This window comes from Camellia sinensis, chromosome 10 (genome assembly GCF_055761805.1).
Source record: "Camellia sinensis isolate YWXY chromosome 10, ASM5576180v1, whole genome shotgun sequence".
NCBI classification, from domain to species: Eukaryota; Viridiplantae; Streptophyta; class Magnoliopsida; order Ericales; family Theaceae; genus Camellia; species Camellia sinensis.
In genome coordinates this window covers 38656773-38682678 of record NC_138970.1, presented here as the reverse complement: position 1 = coordinate 38682678, position 25906 = coordinate 38656773, and the positions used below count along the sequence as shown (strand labels likewise).

Below are 25906 nucleotides of genomic sequence, written 5' to 3'. Positions count from 1 at the left end.
GCTTGGACCCGCAAGACCTACTAATCCCTTACGAATTGACGCTAATGGACAATCTGGCAAATCATGCAATATTGTTGTAGATTCCAACGGACGCTGCAGTCATTACTTGGCTACGAATGAAGAAGTCTGCGAATATGGGTGGCCCATCAGCACCAATTCACGGCCCCGGAATGACTGGGTGGTTCTGACGGCTTTAGTCACCGGAAAGGGTTCATGTTTCATTACGGATCTGCTGTTGTTTTCTACCATGTTGCTACCTCCTATGGTTGTTTTACATTTATTTTTTCCCCTGCCAACAACCCGTAACTGTGTGTATTTTCTTTTCCTTCCCTTACAAACAGATTGGACAGTGGCTGTAGGATTATTTTGTTATGGAATCGGTGTGTGATGTGTTGGATGTTGTATTACTTCTTATGCAGCAGGCACCTTATTTATAAATGTGTTTGGATTCCTGGGTTTGAAGGGATGCTGTCAAAATTCTTATTGAATTGTGATGACCCATTTTTTATGTGTGTTGTATATCTATGGTTTATGCATGAGTTGGGTTTACAGTTATGGTTTGAACTGGAAAATCAGAGATGTAATTGAGATGCAATTACAGAGATGCAATTGCACCATCCACCACACTCCAACAGAGGCAAATCAGAGATGCAGATGCTGGCTAACATGGTTGTGAACAGAAGGAACATTACAGGATCCTCCAACCTCCATTCATTTGAATACTTTTCTCCCCCTCTGTTTCTGTTTTGGTTTGAAAAACAATACTACCTATCCTGTTTTTCATTTGAATAAAAAATAACAACTTCAAGTCTAATCAGATAAAATTGTTTTAAGAATGAAAAAAAAATGCTACGTCATCAGTCATTTGATCTTAATTTTCTGAATTCAATTTTATAGAAAAGTTTTTTTTTTCGTAATTTTTTGTTTAGTGAATAATTTTAAAATTTTAAGCATTATTTTTTAACTTTTTTAGATGCGTCTTAATTAGATGTATCTAAATATTAAGATATTTGTAAAAAAATATTTTAAAAAATTAATAAATACACAAAAACAATAAAAATGAACACTAATAAAAAATGCACAAATATTCTATTTTTAAAGTGTATTTATATTAGGTGTGTTTAAAAAATTAAAAAAAGTTTACATGACTTAAAAAATTCAGGGAAAACCAAAAGATATAGAAATGCTAAAAAAGTAAACTGTTTAAAAAGTGAATTATATAAAAATAGAAAACAAACAGAGTGAATAGTTTTTAATGGGTAAAAGTGAAATTGTATACATACCCAAACATAAAAATATACATACATTTGATAATAATTTTTTGTGAAGATGTACATGACTTAAAAATAAATTTTACATTTGCAGGTGCTGCAATTGTACCCAAAGATTTTAATGTACCCTAAAGATTTTTTTGAACTTGCCTCAATAGTGTCTATTTGTGAGAATTGGACAGGTCCCACAATTGCAGACCATAGCTTTTTCATTAGGTTGCTATCTTGGATGTACCCTCACATTACTGCAACAGCCACGTGAACACTATTGTGTTCATGGGAATGTGGACGTGTAAAAATGAAAAATGTTTGGGAGCACTAAAAAGATAGCACTACGGGGAGCATTAATGATGTGGCAGTGGGCCCCGCCTACTTTCTATGCCTTGTTTTATTTTTTTTCCTTTTTTTTTTGCCATTTCCAATGCATTAGTGCTATTAGTGATGTATTTTTTAGTGGTCTAAACCATTGTTGTGTAAAAAGTACTTTTCAATAATGTTGTGCGCTGTATGTGATGGACAACTTTTGTTATTTTACATTTGGAAAATCAGTTTTTATTTCATGTGTAAACAAATATGAAACTTTTATATTTTTTGTTTGTTGTATATTTGGCATATAAATGGTTGTCTCGGTTCATAAATGATTTTGATTTTGTATTGTGTTTACATTTTTTAATTTTATTTATTTGAACACACTGAAGTTGACTATAAAATATGAAAAATAGGTTTATTATTTTTTCATTTGGCAAGTTGTCTAGTTTATTATCATGGCTGCACAAAATATTATTTTGTGCACATTATTAAAATGTTTTCCGGTTCCCACAAAAAAGAGAATAACATTTTGTGCACCTCCTTCATTGTTTTTTGGTTCCCACAGAAAACAGAATCCAACATGATGACACCCTTGACAAGTTGTTGAAAGTAGTACATCACAAAAAGCTACGTTTATGAAAAAAAATGGCCCCACAACCTTGGCCATTATATGCTTCCCCTCTTGTCAATTGTTTTTGCTTCAGTGTGGTTTGCTCTCTATCCCTCTCTCTCCTTGTACCAAGAACTCATTTATTTCCTTGGAAGTTTGGGTGGTTTTTCACGCTCACTACTACAAAAATAGTTAAAGATCATACTTTGACAAAAAAAAAGATTTCACTTTTATTGAAAGTGTGATAAAAAAAATTAGATTGATTTTTTAATCACATTTAATTTGATTGAGTGTGATAATATTTATTTTTTATGTCACTTTTCAATTAAGTGTGATTATATATATATATATATATATATATATATATATATTTTTAATCACACCTTCTAATTAAAGTGTGATTATATATACACTACTACTTTTTAATTACACTTTTTAAACAAGTGTGATTATATATATACATTTTAATCACACATTCTAATTAAAGTGTGATTATTTATATATTTTTTAATCACACATTCTAATTAAAGTGTGATTATATATACACTACTACTTTTTAATCACACTTTTTAAACAAGTGTGATTATATATATATTTTTTAATCACACATTCTAATTAAAGTGTGATTATTTATATATTTTTTAATCACACATTCCAATTAAAGTGTGATTATATATACACTACTACTTTTTAATCACACTTTTTAAATAAGTGTGATTATATATATATATATATATATTTTTAACCACACATTCTAATTAGAGTGTGATTATTTATATATTTTTCAATCACATTTCTAATTAAAGTGTGATTATATATACACTACTACTTTTTAATCACACTTTTTAAATAAGTGTGATTATGTATATATATTTTTTAATCGCACATTTTAATTAAAGTGTGATTATATATACATTACTACTTTTTAATCACACTTTTTAAATAAGTGTAATTATATATATATATATTTAATTACACTCCATAAATAGGTGTGATTGTATAAAATATTTCAATTTGATTTTTATATAAAATATACAATTCCCAAATCAAAGATCTTCCTTTATGTAGTTTGGGAAGTGAGTTTTTATGTAGTTTTTTTAATTGTAGGATTTTATTGGAGAAAATTTTTTTAGTGTTTGAAAAGATAGTTAAGTTTTTTTGTGGTTAGATGTGATGTTTGTGAGAGAAAAAGTAAAATAATTATAAAATTAGATGTGATATTTTGTTTAGATTTATTTTTTTAATTTTTAAAAAATTTGTCATCTAGTGAAAAAAAAAAAAAAACTCAACACACAAACCTCCCAAACACCACCCAAAAATCAAATATTTTGAGTAAACAATATAAAAGGGCCCAAACCAATCCTGATCCAAATTCAACCACACTCATACAGTCCCACTAGGGTTTTTAAGACTTGTACTACGCAACTCACACTTATCTCTGCTGCTCCGACTAGGGTTTATAGACCCCCACAATTTTTGTCTCTGTTTCTCTCTCTCTAAGTTTATTGTTGTTGTAAGATCTAATTATGGAGTGAACCAATAACTAGGGTTTCCTGGTTGCTTCTGAAACTCCAAAAGCTTCGAGCTTTTACATCGCTATGTATCTGTAAAAACATATATTGAACTATATAACAATGGCGACCACAAACCCTTTTGATCTTCTCGGCGACGATGACAACAACGACCCCAATCAGCTTCTCCAGAAGCTCCCTCCCCCCCCCCGAAGAAAGCCCTAGCTCCGGCTCAGTCCGCCGCCGCTACTCAGCCAGCTAAGCTGCCCTCCAAGCCTCTCCCTCCAGCTCAGGCCGGTAAAGCCTCTGATTTAGACTCTCTCTCTCTCTCTCTCTCTCTCTCTCTCTCTCTCAATCTATCTCTCTTCATTTCCAAATCATATGCTTAAGATCGATGTGTTTGTGCATCTGTATGTATATGTGTTTTTATGCAATATAAATGTGTACATATTGTGTGTTATGTTTTGATATATGGTGGAAATGGAATGAAAATGAAATTCAGATTATTGATGTTCATCTTTGAATGAAAAAAAGTTTTGTTTTTGGTGTGAGGTTGCTGAGAAAATGGAGGAAATTAAAAGATTTGATTTCATGAAGAGGAGATTTAGAATTCTCATATATGTTATTTGCAAAATTTTCTACAGATACTTTATAGGAGGTAGAAAAAAATAAAAGAATACATTTGGATGTATTCATGTTCTTTGATATTGCTAGCATTGGACTTTTACAAATTCTACCATGGTTACCATCACCATCATGGTAGTTTCTAAAACAAAGTACCTTGGTACATTGTCATTTTCTGAAATGAAGAATAGATTTTCTGGTGGATCTTGTTCTTTATTTAGTACTTAAAGTCATCCTTAAGAAAGGTTCCTATTTCATTATTTATTTTTTTTCCTTTTTGAAATGTTTCTGAATTAGATCTTTGATTAGACAGTCATACAAGCAGTTGGTAGCTCTTCCTTTATATAAAATATACAATTTGAAATTTTTCCTTTTTGAAATGTTTCTTTTATTTGTGGTGTTTGGCTTGGGGTTTGATCTTGTTGTAATATGCACCTTTATATTTTCTTTCTTAATCTATTTGATCTCTTGATTCATGAATGGTGCAGATTTCTATTATACTTTTTTTGTCATAAATTCCTCAAAACTCTCATCAAAATACACCCTTGACATAGCTAGAGTATCTTGTGAAATTCATATTTTATTTGTTCCTCAATATTTACTCTCTAGACACATCTCATTTTATTGGTACTTCACTTCAGCACTTCCCCGCTCGTTGCTTGGTTCATATCCTCTCTTTTTGGTGAGTCTAGAAACTGATATAAAAAGCTATTTCTTGCCTTGCTAGGCATCTCATTCCTGTGTATATGCTAGTTATTCAGTCACAGTGTGATGAGATATGCTTGCTGCTTAGATTGGATGTCTACATTTTCCAGATTCTTCTCTATTCACTACTAGAAAAAGTAGATATAACCACATTTTTTTTGTGGAATTTTTTTTTTTTGTAAATGTCGCTAAATCTGTTAACCAATCTTTTAAATTCCTAATGACGGTGGGATAACCCTCCTCCAGCCCAGCCAGAGACCCACCCTGCCTCCTAAGAGAGGTGATGTGCTCATGCAAATCCTTGTTGGCTACTAGTTTGATTTCATTCATACCACTTCTCTACTACTAGTAGTATTTTTTCCAAGTATTTTAATATCTATGTTTTGGGTATTGTTGTGTTGTTTTTCTCTTTTCTCCAACCTGAATTGTAGTGGTGAAAAATCCTCTGTTCTCAAATGTTTGTTATTTGTCCTTAAAAACACTCATAATTAGTGGATTACATGTGAATCTCAGGTGTGTAAGAATTTAAAACATATCCATTGATAGGGAAGTTGTGCCAAAAAGGAGTGAAGTTTGTAAGTTCACTGAATGAATTTTATATGTTGCATAAATCTGGCTATCAGTCTCTTGCCTTGATATGAAAAGCTTAATTCACTACAACAAAAATCACTTTTGGTGACTAAATTTTTAGTCGCCAAAAGTCTGTTTTTAGTCGCCGAAAGTCCAAATTTTACCTTCCCCGACAAAATTTTTTAGTCGCCACATTTGTTGCTTATTTCTGGTCGGCGGAGGTATTGGCGACTAAAACTTGTTTAGTTGCCAAAATACAGGTCTTTAGCGACCAATAATTTAGTCGCCAATAGTGTTTTACACTTTTGGAAATCAGGTCTGTAGCGACTAATAATTTAGTCGCCAATAGTCACTCAATCGCCGACTAAACGGTTTAGTCGCCAAAATAAAGAGTTTTGGCGACTAAATTTTTAGTCGCCAAAGGTGTTTCCGTCGAAAAAAAAAAACCCACTTTTTTTTTTGCTTTTCCTGAGTTTCGAACCCCAACCGTCCCACATTCCAAGCCTTTTTGCAACACACTCCCTCCACTATGCCACTACAACTTCACATGAATATATATGCAATATATATTATTTATATAGTATATTAACCGGTATTAATACAAAATAATATATATAAATATAATTATTTTAATTCAATATAATTTATGTAAAAAATAAATTATTTACTAAAAAAAAACTTAGGCCACTTTTGGCGACTAAAGTGAGTTTTAGTCGGCAAAACCCCTCCTTTTAGCTACTAATTTTTTTTAGTAGCCAAAAACATCTACTTTTGTCGACTAAAGTGAGTTTTAGTCGGCAAAACCCCTCCTTTTAGCTACTAACTTTTTTTAGTAGCCAAAAACATCCACTTTTGGCGACTAAAGTGAGTTTTAGTCGGCAAAACCCCTCCTTTTAGCTACTAATTTTTTTTAGTAGCCAAAAATCTCTACTTTTGGCGACTAAACTGAATTTTTGTCGCCAAAACCCTACTTTTGGCTACGAAATTGATTTTAGTCGCCAATAACTATGCATTTGGCTACTAAACTGTTTTAGTCGCCAAAAGTAATTCCATTTTAGTCGCCAATTGTCCTACTTTCAGCGATGAAAATTCAATTTTTAGTCGCGAAATCTGCTTTTTCTTGTAGTGATTGTAGTATTTGAGTGCTACGTTTGGTCTTTAATCTTAAAGGCAAATTACCCTTGTAGTTATTGTAATTTCACTCTTATGTTGATAATTTTGGTCATTTAGTTCTATTTTCCTTGACCAAAAAAAAAATAAAAAAGAATTTCTTACCATGTTACAATTTAATGCAATTGATTATGCCTATTGTAGAAATTGGGTTTAGATGAAATTTGGTGATTATGGTGTTAGACATCCAATTTGAAACAAATTTTATAACCACTCTTACCACTACCATAGTTGGTGGAACTTATCTGTGAGGTGAGTATCCAATGCTTTGCAAATGTTATTTCATTGTATAAATAGCGCATTACCATTGTGAAGGTCATTGAGAATGAGTGGTTTAAGAAGGGATATAAGCCTCGTATTTTTGCAAACGAGGATGTTAGTCTCGACGATGTGGATGCTATTTTCAATGAATCAAGGGTAACTATATCTTGCTTACAATTTCAGTCAAAAAATATTTGATCATCTACCCTTTCGGTTAGTATTGAGGAATAGGGCATTGGGGGTGACTTTAATTGTGATTTTTGTTTTGATGTACAGGACACTCAAAACCTTCTCATGGAAAGACAGGAAGAACAACCTGTGAATCCTGTCTCTATGAACGCTTTTGAATACTTATATCTAAATCTTAGGGTCTCAACCTCAGTTCTCTGTTTGAAAAGCAAATGGTATGTCAAAGGCATATAGTTTTTTGATTGTTATGTTTTGGTAGCCGAGCTATCAGATGCAGAGATCTTTAGAATCTGAGCATTCCATGCATTTTTGTCAGTTAAGTTAGAGTTCCTATCTCATATCATGAATGAACCAGCTGATATTTAGTTATTGGTCACCTAAATATGCCAATTCAAGTAACTCAATATTTTGGTTTTTATGTTTTGTGCCTTTGTTTTTCTTTTCTCTTTTTAGTTTCTAATGATAACAATTGATTTTTGTTTGGCAGGTGAAACGATGACAACCCTTCTCAGTGATAAATGTACTAAGTTATTGTATGAACAATACAAAACTAGGTTATTTGTAGCCACTGCAAGTACCAGTTAATGCATTATTTACTAAGCTGATATATATATATATATATCTATATATATACTTTAATTCTCGTTGTTTTTATGACTACAAGTTGCATCATGCAATTTTGGATTTTTGTTTTTATATTTTTTTTTAACCTGTTTTCATTATTCATATTGATCATCAAGCCATCCAAATTGTCCCTTGTATGCAGAATGGCAGTGCTGCTCCAAAGTCACGCATTCCTCAAATGGTTGCTCAAACACTGGGGTTTGGCCAAAAACATAATGCAACTGTTGATATACCGTTGGATTCAATGAATGTAATCAATTTATAGTTTGAATTTATATTGTTTCATAGTATTGGGAGCACTGAGTTGTATATCATGTGGTGTGATATGGCAGGATCCTAAGAAAAAGGAGAAGGAATTTTCAGCTTGGGAAGCGGATCTAAAAAGGAGAGAACGTGTTTGTTTTGCCTTTCATTATTGAGAATATACTTGCAACTGTACCTCATAAATCTGTTTATATTTTCTTATTTGTAAATTACTTATTTGACTGCCTTCAAAATAACAACCAGAGTTCTTCATGATTTGATGACGACTTCTTTAGATGTTGCCATTATCGCAATATATATATATTGATTGTGTACACTTTTTAAGATATTTATATACTTGTTTTCAATAGTACTGATGCATGCTATATTTTTCAGGAAATTAAACGAAGGGAAGATACTGTTTCCAGTGGTAAGCCATGAGATGAAGGCCAATACGTATATATTGCTTTGAGAATAGTTTTATATGCTTTTCCTGGATAATGATATTTTTCTGATTTATTTCTTCTAATATTGCATTTTCAGCTGGTGTCCCTTCAGATGATAAAAACTGACCTCCATGTTTCCCAATTATTCATCATGATTCATGATATAGGCAATGAAATTCTTGTTCATGCTCAGAAGTTGCAGTATCTGGCTTTTGCAAGTTGGTTAGGTATAGATGGCTTCATTTTTCTAATTTGAGCATTTTCCTTATTCCTTTTATGTGTCGACTTCTGAGTTTGATCACCATATACTGGCAATACTGCTGTCTTAGCTAGTTGCTTTCTTTAAGAAACACCCCCTCCCTGCCTCTGGGCTGCCAAATGAATGAAATAATAAAATAAAGCGAAAATCAATACTCATCACCTGTTCATTTTTCATAGATGAGTTTTTGATATATGAATGAATACTCATGATCAAATTACTGTTTTTTTACTTTATTGACTGCCTAAATATCAATGAAGTGCTAATCGTCCAGCATGATTTATTATATGTTTTAGTTGAGTTTAAATATAGAGGATAGTTTCATGACAACTAAAGTGACTTAATCTGCTTATTCCTACACCACCTCCACCATCACGACCACCACCAGAAAGAAGTCTTGCAAGGTTAATATTTGAAATTGGATGATACAAGAGTAAATTTTTTTCCTCCTTTTTTCATTTATATAGTCTTTCTGATATAACTTTGGTAAGAAGACTTCAATTGATCTGCATTTCTTTTATATATAACTTAGCCTGTTTCACTGATATTTTTTTCCCCTTTACCCCACTTGCCATTGCAGGCATAGTTCTTTGCCTTGTATTTAATGTTATTGCTGTGATAATTTGTTGGATTAGAGGTGGAGGTAAGGTTTATAATATTTTCTTTTCTTCCGTACTTTGGGCATATGCATAAAAGTGTTGACAGGTTACAATATAGAACTTCTGACGTGGTCACTATTTCCAGGTGTAAAAATATTTTTCCTGGCAACAATCTATGCTCTACTTGGATGCCCTCTTTCATATGTCCTATGGTATAGGCCACTTTACCATGCAATGAGGTATTCAGCTATTCTTGTTCTCACTTTTCATTTCCCAATTTCATCCCGTGCCATCTGTGGGAAATTTCAAAATTCATGTACACTTTTTTCCAGGGGGGAGGGACGTCAGTAGGCCTCCCCATGCCCCATAATCCCTTCAACCTGGTAGGACTCAATCCTAGGTCTCTTATATGACTACTAATGCTTGGCCAGGTATTTTGAGATAATAATGTATTTTCTTTATGATTTTTCATACGCTTGTGCCAGCTGTTAGTGTTTGCACTTATGCTTTGGTAGATAGACATGCATGAAATGGGTAGCTGTTTTCTCTTCTTTTTCCTCCAAAGGTGCAAAAGAAAATGCAGCCTCTGCTTCTCCAAAACCTGCTGCTGCTGGTGATAGTAACCCCTCCCCACCCCCACCAAAAAAAAAAAATGGAGTAAATTCTGGAGTTTTTATTTATTTATTTATGGGTACCTAGAATTATGGTTCAATAGTAATAATAATATGCATTCACAAATAGATCGTACACAAGCTGTATTAAGATTTCTCATTTTTAAATACTGTGCTCATTAGTGACTCCTAATTACAATGTCATTGACACTGAGCTGCTATGGCATCTAATTGTTAACAGGGAAGTTATTTCCAAAAGGATTAAGATCAAGCAGAAATGATTAATGTTCCTATTTTGGTTTGCTGAATTAACTTTTTGGTTTATTCATATGCATCAGCGGTTTTTGGATTAATTTGTGTTTTCATTTTTCAGGTCAGAATTTTTTGGAGAGATGCAAAATATGGTCCAAGGATTAAAGAACTTGTTTTTTAAGTTTTTTTTATTTTTTAATATATGTAAAGCACAGTTAATTTTTTTTTATTTAATTCCTTTGTATATAGTTTTGAATATTTAATTTCCATTTATGAAATATATGACGTTATTCTATTCAATATATGGTTATGATTGAAAATATAGTTGAGAGGGTAATTTTTGGTGAAAATTGGGCCGAGCTATGAAATGGACTTTATGGCCCCAAAGTACGAAGGACCAGGTAAAATGGGCCGAGAAGTTATTCCGGCCCATGGGAAATAAAGTTACTTCGGTCAAAAGAGGTGAAGTTACTTCGGCTCAGGAATTGTGAAGCTATTTCGGTTTGGACAACTTGAGTTAGTCCGGTCTCCGAGTTAGTCCGGTCATGATGTATTCTGGATAGATCGGTCAAGACCTTGTTACTCGGTAGCTCGGTCCCAACGTATCATGGTTCATGCATGGGAGAACCGAGATGAGGAGTGAAAGGAAGGGCCGAACTAAGGATAGTTCGGCCTACCTCGTGGCTCAGCTTAGCCAGTTTACTTCGGTTAGATAGTAGTTCGGCCGTAGTTAAAACCATCCCACTTGGTTTAAGCAGTGGGGGGGGTGTAAAAGGATAAGCATTTTCCTTTAGGAGTATGAATCCTAGGAGGACTCTGCATGGAGAAATAACAGTCCTACTAGGATTGTGCCACTCGAAACCTATAAAAGTTCACAAGCATCACCTTGGAGGAGGTAACATAACACACAATTTTGTTTTCTGAATACATTGGGCTTTGTCTATTTGTCAAGTTTGCTGACTTAGGCATCGGAGAGGTTTCCGGCACACACCCGCCGGCTAGCTCACGTTTGTGTTTTCAGGCGACAAAGCGACGTCGTACGGAGGAGCGCGGACTTAGTCAACAGGATTATACGAGGAGAATTATTTCCTTCCCGTACAATTGGCGCCGTCTGTGAGAAAGCCAGACAGAACAAAACCTCTTGATTAAAGCTTCTCCCCTTTACAATCAATGGCACACATTGAAGAATTACCGCAGTCCGCCGTCGACGGACAAACTCCAGAAGGGGGCGCAAGGCATGAAGGATTACCTTTTGTCCCTCCCATGGCAGATTTGGAGCCCCAACGACATACCTCCAGGAGGGATGCTAGGGGAAGGCGGAATAACAGCCCCCATCGCTCTCATTCACAAAGTCCAGACAGGCAAAGACGGAGGATTGACCCTCAAGCTCTGGAAGACCGCGTGAAAGAACAAGATGAATTGATAAAGAAGATGGCGACAGACATGGAGGCCTTGAAACGCCAGATGAAGAAAAAAGAAGTGGCGACAGGAGAGGGGCGCAAAAACAAGACGCCCCCTCGCCACTCAGAAAATCGTAGTAGGAATACTACACCCTCGCAAGGAGAGAGCAGAAGCCTCAGGACAGGCGACACTCAATCCTGGTCTTCCAGAACTCGTCACTCCAGGTCTGAGAGGACGAGATCTGAAAGGTCATACACTGAAGGAAGCACATATTGGCCCTCACATTCGCACCAAACCAGATCTAAACAGACGGAATTACCCAGATCATCCGACTTACGAACCGTGCTCGAAGAGAAAGCATGATGCAAGGAGGATGCCAGGGCAAGGGATCCACATAGAGTTTCAGCCTTGCAGCGGTTGGCTCCTCGGACGCATGGAAGCGTCAAGGTGGGAATGCCAATTCTGCGCCCTGCCTATGAACCGACGGACAAGGCATTAGCAAGACTGCAGACTTCAACGTTTGTTCCAGCGATTGAAAACGCGCCCCTACCATCAGGCTTCCTTTAGCCGAAATTCACCACATATGAAGGGAAGACGGACCCGTACTCACACTTGAGCCACTTTCGCCAAGTCATGGCTGTATACAGGCGAAACGAGGCCTTGATGTGCATACTCTTCCCATCAAGTCTTGGCGACCTAGGCTTGACTTGGTTCGAGAAACTTCCTGAGGGCAGTATAGCCTCTTGGGCGCAATTAGCAGAAGCGTTCGTAACAAGATTCCGAACGAACACTAAAACCCCGGTGGAGATCGACCAGCTTCTCTCCATCGACATGGGCGAAAAAGAGACCCTCAGATCTTACAATAGCCACTACTGGGAGACATTCAATCAGATAGGGGACTGCCCCACCAATCTCGCCATTGCACAATATAAAAGAGGCCTTCCAGTTGGGAACAGACTGAGGGACTCGATTACCATGACGCCACCCCTCACTATGGAAGCCCTGATGGAAAGAGTGCATCAGCACATCAGGGTAGAAGAGGATGGCGCACGTGCCAAAGAAAAATCTAGTGCGACCGTAGTACCGGAAAAGAAGACCTCAGCAAAGGTCAATACAGTAGATTGTCAAAGCAAAAACGGGCGTGGCAGACGAGATAACGGAGAAGACCCGGATAAAAGATGGTTAAGAATCCGCACTGCCATAACCACAGTGTTCAAGAAACCGATATATCGGATTCTTAGCGAAATAAGAGATGAGCCTTTCGTCAAGTGGCCAGCCAAGCTAGGAGAAGCCCAGAAGGACTATGGCGAAAAATCGCGGTGCACCTTCCACAAAGAAAAGGGACACCGCACGGAGAATTGCACACCATTGAGACAACACTTGGAAGAGTTGGTGGCAGCAGGCCACTTGGACAAATATATTGAAGGAGGGACGCAACCAGCCCCCCAAGATCACAATAACCCCAACGAAATGCCAATCGACGCCCCACCTCAAGGCATTATCAATGTAATACATGGAGTCTTTGAACCTGAGCATGTATGCGAGCTCAGGGGATCAATCAAGAAGGCTGAGCACTTTAGAGAAGTGTTAAGTGCACAACCTGCCATCAAGAAAGGGAAGACAGAGGCAACAAATGTTATGTCTTTTTCGGATAAAGACTTGGATCGAATATACTGTCCTCACAATGATGCCCTAGTCGTCACTCTCTGAGTCAAGGATTTTGACGTCAAGCGGATTCTGATTGACCAGGGTAGTTCATGTGAAATCATGTACTACGACACATTTAAACAACTGAAGCTACAAGATAAAGACTTGGCGCCTGCAGTCTCTCCCCTAATTGGATTCAACTCCATGCCAGAGTGGCCCGTCGGCAAAATAATTCTTCCAGTCAGAGCAGGAAGCGTAAAAAAACAAGTGGAGTTCTGGGTATTAAAGGTCCCCTCCACTTACAACATCATCTTGGGCAGAACATGGCTACATGCCATGCGTTCGGTAGCATCATCCTACCATCAGGTAATGCGGTTCCCCAACGACACCGGTATAATTGAAGAAGTATATGGAGATCAGATCATGTCAAAACAATGTTTCGCCACGGTAAATGGCAGCCGCGCTGCCAAAGGATACGTTCATTCGGTGGAGGAACCTGAAAGTAATAAACTATTCGCGGACGTCGGTAAAGAGGCTGATCAGAAAGCGGTGGAGGACTTGGTGGAGGTAAAAATAGATGAGAAGAACCCGGATAAGTTCTTCTTGCTTGGCTCATCGTTGTCTAGTGCTGAGAGATTAGAGGTCTTGGAATTCTTGACCTCTAACATCGAAGTGTTTGCCTGGACGCCCTACGACATGCCAGGCATTGATCCAAACTTCATCAGTCACCAACTCAATGTCCACCCATCCGCTAGACCAGTCATTCAACGCACACGCAGATCGGCACTCCACCACGTCGAAATAGTGGCAGAAGAAGTAGGCAACCTGCTGGAGGCAGGAGCAATTAGAGAAGTGCACTACCCAAGATGGATCTCCAACACAGTCGTAGTGCCAAAGAAAAATGGCAAATGGCGAGTCTGCGTCGACTACAAAACAGTCAACAAGGTGTGCCCAAAAGACAGCTTTCCTCTACCGCGGATAGATCAACTAGTGGACCTAACGGCGGGGCACAACCGACTTAGCTTTCTGGATGCATACAGAGGCTATCACCAAATCTCCATGCATGAACCAGACTAGGAGGTCACATCTTTTACAACTCCAAGAGGATTATACTGTTACAAGGTCATGCCCTTTGGCCTAAAGAACGCAGGGGCAACATTCCAACGGATGGTCACCAAAATGTTTGAACCATTGTTAGGCAGAACAATGGAAGCTTACATCGACGACATGGTGGTCAAAAGCAAGGATGAGAATGACCATCTTAAGGTCCTAGGCGAGATGTTCCAGATCCTGAAGAAGCACAAGTTGTGCCTCAATGCGTCTAAGTGTGCATTCGGAGTAGGATCTGGCAAATTCCTGGGCTTCCTCGTGACCAACCGAGGTATAGAGGCAGACCCCTCTCAAATCAAGGCAATCCAAGATCTGGAGAGACCGAACTCAGTAAAAGAAGTGCAGCATCTCACCGGCATGGCAGCTGCACTCAACCGGTTCATAAGCAGGTTGTCAGATAGACTGCGACCATTTTTCCATGCCTTAAAAGCCAAGTTTGAGTCGGACGAAGAATGCGACCAAGCTCTGGAAAGCTTGAAGGAGTATATGTCTTCCCCACCACTGCTCGTTACCCCAGTACCTGGTGAAGAACTCTTCTTGTACCTGGCAGTCTCTCAGTAAGCAGTTAGCGCAGTATTGGTTCGTGCAGAAGGAATTCAACACTTGCCCATCTATTATGTCAGCAAGACATTGCTGGGAGCCGAAACAAGGTATTTGCCACTGGAAAAACTGGCACTAGCCTTGATGATGGCCTCCAGAAAATTGACACACTACTTTCACGCCCACACCATAGTCGTCCTCACAGCTTTTCCACTGAAAGCTTTGTTTAAAAGGGCAAACTTTTCTGAGTGAATTTTGAAGTGGCCAGTAGAGTTGGGACAATTTGACATCAAGTTCCAACCCAGGACCGCAATAAAAGCCCAATCTTTGGCAGACTTCATCGTAGAGTTTACTCCTGGAAGTCATCATATCTGCCCAGTCGACCTAACTGACACAGCCGAACTAGGGACGGAAGTTGACGCCGAAATAGCGCAACCCTAGTAGAAGGTACTCAATCAAACTCCAAGGCAGACCAGACTAAGGACAACAAGGAAGAAACAAACAAAGGCTCACCAACAGTACAATTAGATGATGAAGGGCAGACAGCAAGCATGGACCTTGAAGAAAACACCATTCTTGACCCCACGACATCATCTGACCCCTCCACGTGCTGGAAGTTATTCGTTGGAGAGATGTGGAAGCTCTTTGTGGATGGAGCATCCAACCGGCATGGTGCAGGGCTTGGCATAGTCCTCATCTCCCCAGACGGCCTGGTTGTAGAGCAAGCAATCAACCTTGGCTTCCCAGCATCAAACAACGAAGCGGAGTATGAAGCGCTTCTCGCAGGACTCAAATCAGCATGCTACATGAAGGCCACCGAACTAATGGTTTACAGCGACTCACAGCTGGTAGTAAATCAAATTTCTGGCGACTATGAAGCGAAGGATGATAGGATGGCCAAGTACCAAGAGTTGGTCAGAACAGAGATCAAGAAATTTGAAGTAGTAAGGATAGAGCAAATCAGCAGGGAGGAAAACAGCAGAGCAGACGAACTAGCAGGCTTCGCCTCAATGGCAGATTCCTTCATACCTCATCCACTACTAATCGACTACCTACCTAGACCAAGCATAGAAGACCCCGAAGCAGAAGAAGTATGTTGCACAGAACTAGGCCCCTCTTGGATGGATCCCATCATCCTGTTCCTAAAAGACGGCATCCTACCAGAAGAGAAAAAAGAAGCCAATAGAATACGAGCGAAGTCACAGCGATTTTGGCTATCTCCATCTTTGGCATTATACAAGAAGTCATTCTCAGGGCCTTACCTAAAGTGCGTCCATTCCAGCAAAGTGGAAGCATTCTTGTTCGAAATACACGAAGGGGTGTGCGGAAGCCATCAAGGGAGAATGTCACTAGCTTACAGGGCCATTTCGCAAGGTTATTGGTGGCCATATATGCAGGCAGACTCAGAGAAATATGTGAAGAAGTGTGAAAAATGCCAGAAATTCGCACATCAAATACATCAACCAGCCAGAGAACTCCAACCATTGACTAGCCCATGGCCTTTCGCAATGTGGGGCTTGGACATAGTAGGACCACTTCCAACAGCACCCGGCGGCAGGAAGTTCTTTCTCGTGGCAACAGACTACTTCACAAAGTGGGTTGAAGCAGAAGCATTGGCGTTAATCAAGGAAAAAGATGTGAAGAAGTTCGTCTGCCAAAACATCATCACTCGATTTGGCATACCAAAGGCCCTAATCTCAGACAATGGCACTCAATTCGACGGCAGAATCTTCAGAGGCTTTTGTGAAGAGTATAAGATAGAGTTCTACAATTCTACACCAGCATATCCTCAAGCGAATGGCCAAGCAGAAGCATCAAATAAAGTCGTCTTGGATGGACTTAAGAAAAGACTAGAGAAGGCAAAAGGCAAGTGGGCGGAAGAACTTCCTCATGTTTTATGGGCTTACCGCACCACACCTCGACGATCAACAGGAGAGACACCATTCTCCTTAACCTATGGAATAGAAGCAGTAATCCCACTGGAAGTTGGCCTCCCCACAATTCGAAGCGAAAACTTTGATCCAGACTTAAATGGAGAAGCCATAACATTGGAACTCGACCTTGCAGAAGAAAGAAGAGAAAGGGCATTGGTTCACATTGCTTCATACCAACGAGAATTAATTAGAAAATACAACAAAAAGGTGCATCCAAGACAATTCAAGATCGGCGATTGGGTACTGCGCAAGGTAATGGAAAACACCTTGGTACCAGGAGATGGCAAGTTAGGGCCAAACTGGGAAGGTCCTTACAAAGTGGTTGGGTTAGCAGGCAAAGGGGCATACCACCTAGAAGACAATGACGGCAAAGCAATCCCTAGGCCATGGAACACGGCCATTCTCAAGTTGTTTTATTTTTAGCTTTTTTTCTTTCAAACATGTAATTTCTTCTTTTTTTCAATAAAACAACCAATTCTTTTTCAGCATGAGTTGTTCTTTGTAAAAATTAGTTTTAGTAAAGACAGGAATAATTACAAACCTTTTGTTCTAAGTTAGCTGGAAAAAACTAACTTAGAGGTTGGCTGGAATAAACCAACACCCTTCCTAAGCCCAGGATAAGGATCCAGGCTACAGGACATTTTGGCGGAATAACCAAACAATGTTCTAAGTTAGCTGGAAAAAACTAACTTAGAGGTTGGCTGGAATAAACCAACCCTTAGTACTCTTCAGCCGAAGTATGGGTATGGCTGAAAAATGGTTGGCTGGATTAAACCAACTCTTTGTACTCTTCAGCCGAAGTATGGGTATGGCTGAAGAGTGGTTGGCTGGATTAAACCAACTCTTTGTACTCTTCAGCCGAACTATGGGTATGGCTGAAGAATGGTTGGCTGGATTAAACCAACTCTTTGTACTCTTCAGCCGAAGTATGGGTATGGCTGAAGAGTGGTTGGCTGGATTAAACCAAACTCTTTGTACTCTTCAGCCGAAGTATGGGTATGGCTGAAGAGTGGTTGGCTGGATTAAACCAACTCTTTGTACTCTTCAGCCGAAGTGACTTATGTCAACCAAAGAGTGGTTGGCTGAATTAAACCAACTCTGAGTACACCTCAGCCGAAGTAATTATGTCGGCTAAGGAATGGTTGGCTGGTAAGCATAGTTAGTTTAATCATTTAAAATCGGAATGGCAGTGGGAACAATAGAAGTCATTACAAGTGCAAGCACACGTCAAAACCGGAATAAGAGTCAAACAATTTTCATTCATTGAAATTGAAAAGCAAGTACAGAGGGGCATAGCCCGGTTACAAAGACAAAAGGGTAACCCAAAAAAAAAAAAAAAAAGTGCAAAATCAAGAAAAAAGATCTTCAATTTCGGCGTCAAAGGCAGCGTCGGCATCAACTTGAAGACCGGTTTCAGGCGGAAGGACGTTTTCAGTCGCAAGAGTGGTTTCGGTCGGAACCACGGTTTCACCTGGTTGTTCAATAGTTAGATCTTCCACCGTGGGCTCCGACCGAACTAACTGATCTACACTCGCAACCGGAGTATCCTCAGGGGCAGAGTCTTCATCAGAATCTGAGCCCTCAAGAAACTGCTGCTGCATGGCATTTGCATATTCCGTGAGGGAGTTCGGTATAAAGTAGGCTGGAGGGTTGAAAACCTCGGTCTGTGGATCGTGACCAAGTTTCTCAACGGCTCCCCTCCAGCCGCACTTAAAGAACAGATCCTTGGCCGCCCCACACTGTTTGACATATATATCCTCTGCCTCCTTAAAGCCTTTCTTTTCGGCATCTTTTGCGCTCTCCTTCGCCTAGGATATTTCGGTATCCTTCTTCCTCTCAAGCTTTACCAGCTCACGCAGGTACTTGTCTTTCAGAGCAATGGTAGCCTTCTGTTTTTCGGCTTCGGCCGAACTAACCAGTCCGGTCAGTCTGCCGATCTCACCTCGTAGCTCGGCCGCTTTTGCCTCAGCTTCTGCCACTGCTTGCCTTGTTACTTTCCTGAGCTCCAGCACTTTTCGATGAGTAATCTGGTTTTTCTGAATGGCCTGACAAAGCAAAGATTTCCCTTTAGCCGAAGTAAAAGTTGAAAAAAGTAAAGTAGACAGAGAGGCGACCGAAGTCACTTACCAGAATCATGGATTTTGTCGTTGACCGGATGGCCTTTAGTTCGGTGTTCAGTTGTTTTTGGTGGTGCTCCATGTCTTTGGGGAGGCACACACCCTTGGCCAGATTGATGGCCAACAAGTGGTCTTTCTCATCAACAACCGAGTCTGTATCTCGGATGTCTCGGTCGTTGAAAGTAAGTTTTGGGGCCCAGCTGCCGGTAGTTCGGTCAGAAGGTTCCGGTTGGGGGCTCGGTGGCAAGCTCGGTGGAAGTGCGGGTTCTGCTTCATCAACCAAAATTTGTTCAGTTTTAGCAGTCCGGGCGCGCTTGGTTCGGCGGGAAGAGGACGACTGTTGAGAAGGGAGGGCCACAACAGCAGGTTGCGACTGGCTGGGTGGCGTTACTTCGGGCCTGGTTGTCTCGGTTAAAAGTGCCCTGACTCTGTTCCTTTTCGCCATCTCTTCTTCGGCTGTCAGTGGGATCAGTCTGATCTCGGGCAAGGAGGGGTCCGGTTCTGGGGCGTCTTCAAGAAGAAAGTCAGTTACTCTGGCTTTCCGGCGACCGCTGTATCGGTAGGTCGGCTCGAATTGCAGCAATTTGGCCCAGCTACGTCCTGGATATCGTAGTGCGGCTCGCAAAGTTGCAAGGTTTGGATAACCGTATAAGGAATAAAGGTGGGCAGAATCTACGAAAGAAGAATTGTTAGTTCGGTTGATACACTAACAAACCGAAATAAAAAAATGCAAGGAAGAAGACCGAAGTTAAATTACCGGGCTCTCCTTTTTTCCAATTTATAGGTCGGCCAGGAATTTGGGCTTGAAAATCCTCAAAGTTCCCAGAGGCCCAGAAAAAGGCGTCGTCATTTAGGTCTTTGTCCGGTGTATACTTTATTATCTTTTCTCGGCAGCGACGTATTCTAAGGTAATAAACCCATCCATCATCTTTAGAGCCAATGGAATATTGATGAAAAATTTCGGCCAGGCCAAGGTTTAGTCCGGCTTGGCGGTTTAGTTCGGTAATCCCCATAATGATGTGGTAGGAGTTGGTGGACAGTTGGGTAGGGCATAATCTAGTCTGCCTAAGAAATTCACAGATCAACGGTTGAACTGGGAATCGTAGTCCGGTTTCTATTATGGATAGAAGGGTAAAAGGGACGAAGCCTTCGTTATCCCAGGGAATGACATCTTTTTCGGCCAAAACCAAGTGGACATCATCAGGTATGTTATAGTCCTTCCTAAATTCGGCTAAGCCGCCTGGAGTGTCTACTAGGTACCTATACTTCCCCATTTAAGGAATAAATTATGAATAAGTTATGTCGGTGCAAGAGCTGCGCTCAGAAGCTCGATTGAGCGCACGGAGTCTCTGGGCAACCTAAGTCTGCAAAGTAGAAAGCAAAGGGGTTAAGCACAGATCATTGGGCCGTGCTACAAATTAAAAGCGAGGTTAAAAAGTCCTACTTCGGCTTTATGGACGGGTTCTATCTCGGTTCAGCAAAATACTTGGTATCTCGGTTTGAGCAAGGTTCTTATGAGCCAAATCTTGGCGGCATCTCGGCATACTGGCCTTGGATACAATTTTGTTAGACCGGTTCATAGTCTAGGGGCAGCTTTCTGAGTTCGGTCTAAAAAACTAAGAAAGCTGGCTCAGCCCCAAAGGCCTAAATCGGTTGAATTTGGAGTTTTGTTATTTCGGTTGAGCCTCTAGGGGCAGCTTTCTGAGTTTTGTTTAGAAACTAGGAAAGCTGGCTTAGCCCCAAAAGCTTAGCTCGGTTGAAGACCGAGGTTCCTTATTTATTAAAGTCAAACTTCGTTCGGAGGGTTTATCTCGGCTAAAGTTACTCAGGAGTTGATAACCTACTGAAAGTACTGATTTCTGAAGTTCTAGTTCGGTTATTATCTGAAGTGATCTACCTATATAGGACAAACAGTATTCTAGTTCGGTTGCTACTTGATTTTGGATTCAAGACTAATTTTCTACAGAATTGGTCTTACGCGCATAAGATCTGCTAATGTTTTTTCAAGGAGATATAGAAGTGAAGTAGAAAATCGAAGAACACGTTTTGCAAAAATACAGTAAACCAAATGCATAAAGCAGATACGAAAACAAAAACAGAGGAAGAGGATGGGCTTACTTACCAGATTGAAGAAGAGGGAACTAGAGTTAGAGCAGTGGCAGCAATGAAAAGCACGAACTTGGAAGCAAAGAAATGGAGGCACAGAAAGAGAAGATAGGATAGATGAATGTAGGTGAATGATTGAGAAAGGAAGGAGTGTTTTGTGAAAAGAACGAGCGACAAAAAGGGGCGGGACTGTTCAAAATTTTCATGGTACGAGGGCGGCGTGACAGCTGCTCACAGCTTATCAGAGCCTGCCACGTGTCATTGGAAAGTGAAGCGTTACAGTCAGTGATTGAAGAGACGTTTTGACCGAATGCGTAGAGCCGGAGTAAAATAAGCTCGGCTGGAGAGGTTGAGTGATTTTTTAGTTCGGCTGGAAAAGCTTATAGACGTTAGCTCGGCTGGTCACTAGGTAATCCCAATCATGCCGTGCAGATGGAATTAAGGGGCAATTGAGAGGGTAATTTTTGGTGAAAATTGGGCCGAGCTATGAAATGGACTTTATGGCCCCAAAGTACGAAGGACCAGGTAAAATGGGCCGAGAAGTTATTCCGGCCCATAGGAAATATAGTTACTTCGGTCAAAAGAGGTGAAGTTACTTCGGCTCAGGAATTGTGAAGCTATTTCGGTTTGGACAACTTGAGTTAGTCCGGTCTCCGAGTTAGTCCGGTCATGACGTATTCTGGATAGATCGGTCAAGACCTTGTTACTCGGTAGCTCGGTCCCAACATATCATGGTTCATGCATGGGAGAACCGAGATGAGGAGTGAAAGGAAGGGCCGAACTAAGGATAGTTCGGCCTACCTCGTGGCTCAGCTTAGCCAGTTTACTTCGGTTAGATAGTAGTTCGGCCGTAGTTAAAACCATCCCACTTGGTTTAAGCAGTGGGGGGGGGGGGTGTAAAAGGATAAGCATTATCCTTTAGGAGTATGAATCCTAGGAGGACTCTGCATGGAGAAATAACAGTCCTACTAGGATTGTGCCACTCGAAACCTATAAAAGTTCACAAGCATCACCTTGGAGGAGGTAACATAACACACAATTTTGTTTTCTGAATACATTGGGCTTTGTCTATTTGTCAAGTTTGCTGACTTAGGCATCGGAGAGGTTTCCGGCACACACCCGCCGGCTAGCTCACGTTTGTGTTTTCAGGCGACAAAGCGACGTCGTACGGAGGAGCGCGGACTTAGTCAACAGGATTATACGAGGAGAATTATTTCCTTCCCGTACAATAGTATATAGTGTGTATTACATTCTTCAAACGTGTATACAAAAATAATATTGATTATTTTTCAAATATGTCGAACCCTTTTTTTATCACAGATTTTATTAGTTATTAATCACACTTAAAAGATGTGATCTAAATGTTATTAATCACACTTAAAAGATGTGATGCAAATACTATTAATCACACTTAAAAAGTGTGATTAAAAATGACCCTTTTTAATCACACTTCCAAAGATCACACTTAAAAAGTGTGATCTAAATATTTTTAATCACACTTAAAAGGTGTGATCTAAGTATTTTTAATCACACTTAAAAGATGTGACCAAAATATTTTTAATCACACTTAAAAGGTGTGATTTAAATATTATTAAGCACACTTAAAAAGTGTGATTAAAAATGACCACTTTTAATCACACTCCCAAAGATCACACTTTAATAAAATTTAAAAGGTGTGATTAAATAACATACATCACACAAAAAAAGTGTGATCTTTATCTGTTTTTGTAGTAGTGACTTTTCGTTCTTACATTTCCAAATGGTGAACGACGCAGGTCCGAGTCACCGCGTTGCACTTTCCATTCCTGCCCAGGAAGCTATCGATGAAATTGCGAGGGAAATGGTGGTTGAAACTGATCACAACTTTGTAGAAGCTTATAACAGTGCGGCAAGATATTACTACAACCATTATCACAAAGTCCCCCGAAATACATGTTTGAGTTGTTTAACGGCCACCAGGGCCAGTGTTCTTGTTGCTATGCGATGCACTTCACAGTTTTGGATTGACGTTGCCGCAGCGGGAGCATGGCGTTCCGCTGGAAGAGAAGGTAGCCATTTTTATTTGTGCGTTGCAGGGTCTATCTTGGAAACATTTGCAAGAACGGTTCCAACACTCAAAGGAGACATTGTCACGAAATTTTCATGAGATAATGCAAGTTATGATGCCGGTTACATCGGTTCATAATAGGAGTCTTACGCCCGAACAAGTACAACAAGGGGGCCATCCACATTTACGGTCACAGCAGCGGTACCGGCCATTCAAGGTGACAATTTCCATAAATGTGAAAACTTTTATTTAGCTTAGAAAAAAACGTGGAATTAAGTTATGACAATTTGTAAAAAATTGGTGCATTGCGTAGGACTGCATCGGTGCATTGGACGGGACGCATGTGATGGCTCGTGTCTCGCAGGAGTATGCCACATCATACTATGGCCGGAAAGGCGTACCGACACAGAATATAATTGTCGTATGCGACTTTAATTTGTGCTTCACATTTGTCTATGCCGGTTGGGACGGGAGCATACACAACAGCGGGGTTTTGCACTACGTGACTACTGAAGAGAAACATCGCTTCCCGCATCCCGCACCTGGTAAAAAATATGAAACAGAAATATGAATACGTCGAAACTATTGATCAGTAATCTTTTCAATAATGTATTTTCTTGGCAACAAAATTGTGAAAATTATTGTGTTTTTTTTTTTTTTTTTATTTTGTCAACAAAATCAGTTGTCTAATGTAGTTTATTTCCCATTGATCAAAATTTTTGCAAACAACTTAAAAAAATGAAACAAATGAAAATGAAAAGTATTGCAAAATAATGAAGTGGTAAATGAAATGTTATAATTAGTAATAAAATTAGTAATAAAATGTGAAAATGAAAATGAAAATGACAATGAAAATGAAAATGAAAATGACAATGAAAATGAAAATGAAAATGAAATGTTATAATTAGTAATAAAATTTTAATTTAAAAAGTACTCAAAATAGAAATGTTGTTAATGAATTAGAAAGTAATTAGAAAAATAATTTTGTAATTGGAAATATAATTTTTCACAACAAAAGAACTTCAAAATGAAATAGTAATTGAAAACAAAAATGGAAAAAGAAAAAATTACTAACGAAATAATTGACAACAATGTAATTCTTATAAATTGTGCAAGAGTTAATTCTTATAATTCGCTGAAAATGCAGTAATTGGAAATATAATTTTGCACAACAAAAGTAATTGTGAAGAAGAGTAATTGAAAACAAAAGGTCTTAACAAGAATAAATAATTATTAGACGAACCAAAAACTGAGACAAGTTAATTGGAACATAATTCCAGTCCCTAAATAGTAATTGAAAACAAAATTGGGATAAGAACAATTTTTATTAATGAAAATGTAATTGAAAATTAAAAAAAAAATTATTATGAACATTAGAAACAATGCTGTAATTGGGAATATAATTTTTGAGAACAAAAGGAATTGGGAGAAGGAGTAATTGAAAACCAAATTGGGAAAAAATTAATTTTTAGTAATGAAATTATTCAACAAAAACGTTGTTATTAACCAAAAAAAGAAAATTTGGTACCATGACAAGTTAATTGAAGAATAATTTAAGTGGTACAAAATGCTGTCAAATTGAAAATGAAATGACCAAAAATTTTGCAGGAAAATACTATTGCGTGGATAGCGGTTACAGCAACAAGACAGGGTACCTAGCCCCCTACAAGGGGTATAGGTATCACCAAAATGCCCATCGAAATCGAACACCGCAGAATCAGTTCGAAATGTTCAACAAGGCACATTCGTCACTGCGTAGTTGTATTGAGCGAACATTCGGTGCCTGGAAGTCTAGGTGGAGGGCATTGCAGAATATGCAGAAGTTAAGTTTTTCTAATCAAGTTACGTTTGTATGTGCGTCGATGGCGTTACATAACTTCATACGCCGACATAGCGAACTTGATGAGGTCACGATGAATATCCCAGACAGTGACGATTACATGGCCCCCCAAATGCCCGACCATGACGAATGCACACGGGTTGCTGATGTGATGGAGGAAGGGGACTCGGACCCTGCAATGGCTGTTGTAAGAACGAACATTACGAACGCACTCGTACGACACGCGCACCGGTAGGGGCAAATTGGAAATACAAGAATATTGGTTGAAGGTTGTTAATATCTGTAACTGAGATTCATATTTGTAAACACGTTTAGATGCCAATAGTTTCATGTCTTCGGAGCGTAGAGATTTTCAACATAATGTACTTTTAAAGGAAGTATGTCCACTAATTAACATATATAAACATGGGTTTACGTGTTTTTGCAATATCTTTTATAATAATTTGTTCTCAACCTAGCACTGCGAAAAGAAAAAAAAAAGGGAAAAGGAACAAAAAAAATATTGACTATAAAAAAGGAAAAAAATAAAATAAAATAAAACGAAAAGAATGGATAAAAAAATAATTGAATAAAAAAACGAAAAGAATAAAAAAATTAATAATGTTAAAAGGAAAAGAATAAAAAAAAATAATGTTAAAAGGACAAGAATAATACTGACTAAAATAAAAAAAAAAATTTAAAAGGAAAACAATGAAAACGAAAAAAAATGAATAAAAAATAATAAAAATCTTTAAAAAAGGAAAAAATATTTGTTTTCGGGCTTTTGAAAACAAATAATAATGGTAAAAGGAAAAGAATTAAACAAATAAATTCATTCAAAAAGGAAAATAAAAAAAATAAAAAAAATGGAAAAGAATAAAAAAAAATGACTATAAGAGAAAAGAAAATTAATGGTAAAAAGAAAAGAATG

The 25906-nt window shown here is 38.7% G+C and overlaps 1 pseudogene across 1 annotated transcript; it reads left to right on the top strand.

Annotated features, from left to right (window-relative positions):
• The first annotated feature begins 7311 nt into the window (after positions 1 to 7311).
• LOC145801598 (secretory carrier-associated membrane protein 4-like) lies at positions 7312 to 10407 on the top strand (annotated as a pseudogene). Its single transcript, XR_014343221.1, has 5 exons — positions 7312 to 8094; positions 8177 to 8239; positions 8484 to 8517; positions 8631 to 8760; positions 9537 to 10407. The product of XR_014343221.1 is annotated as a secretory carrier-associated membrane protein 4-like (transcript).
• The last annotated feature ends 15499 nt before the right edge of the window (positions 10408 to 25906 follow it).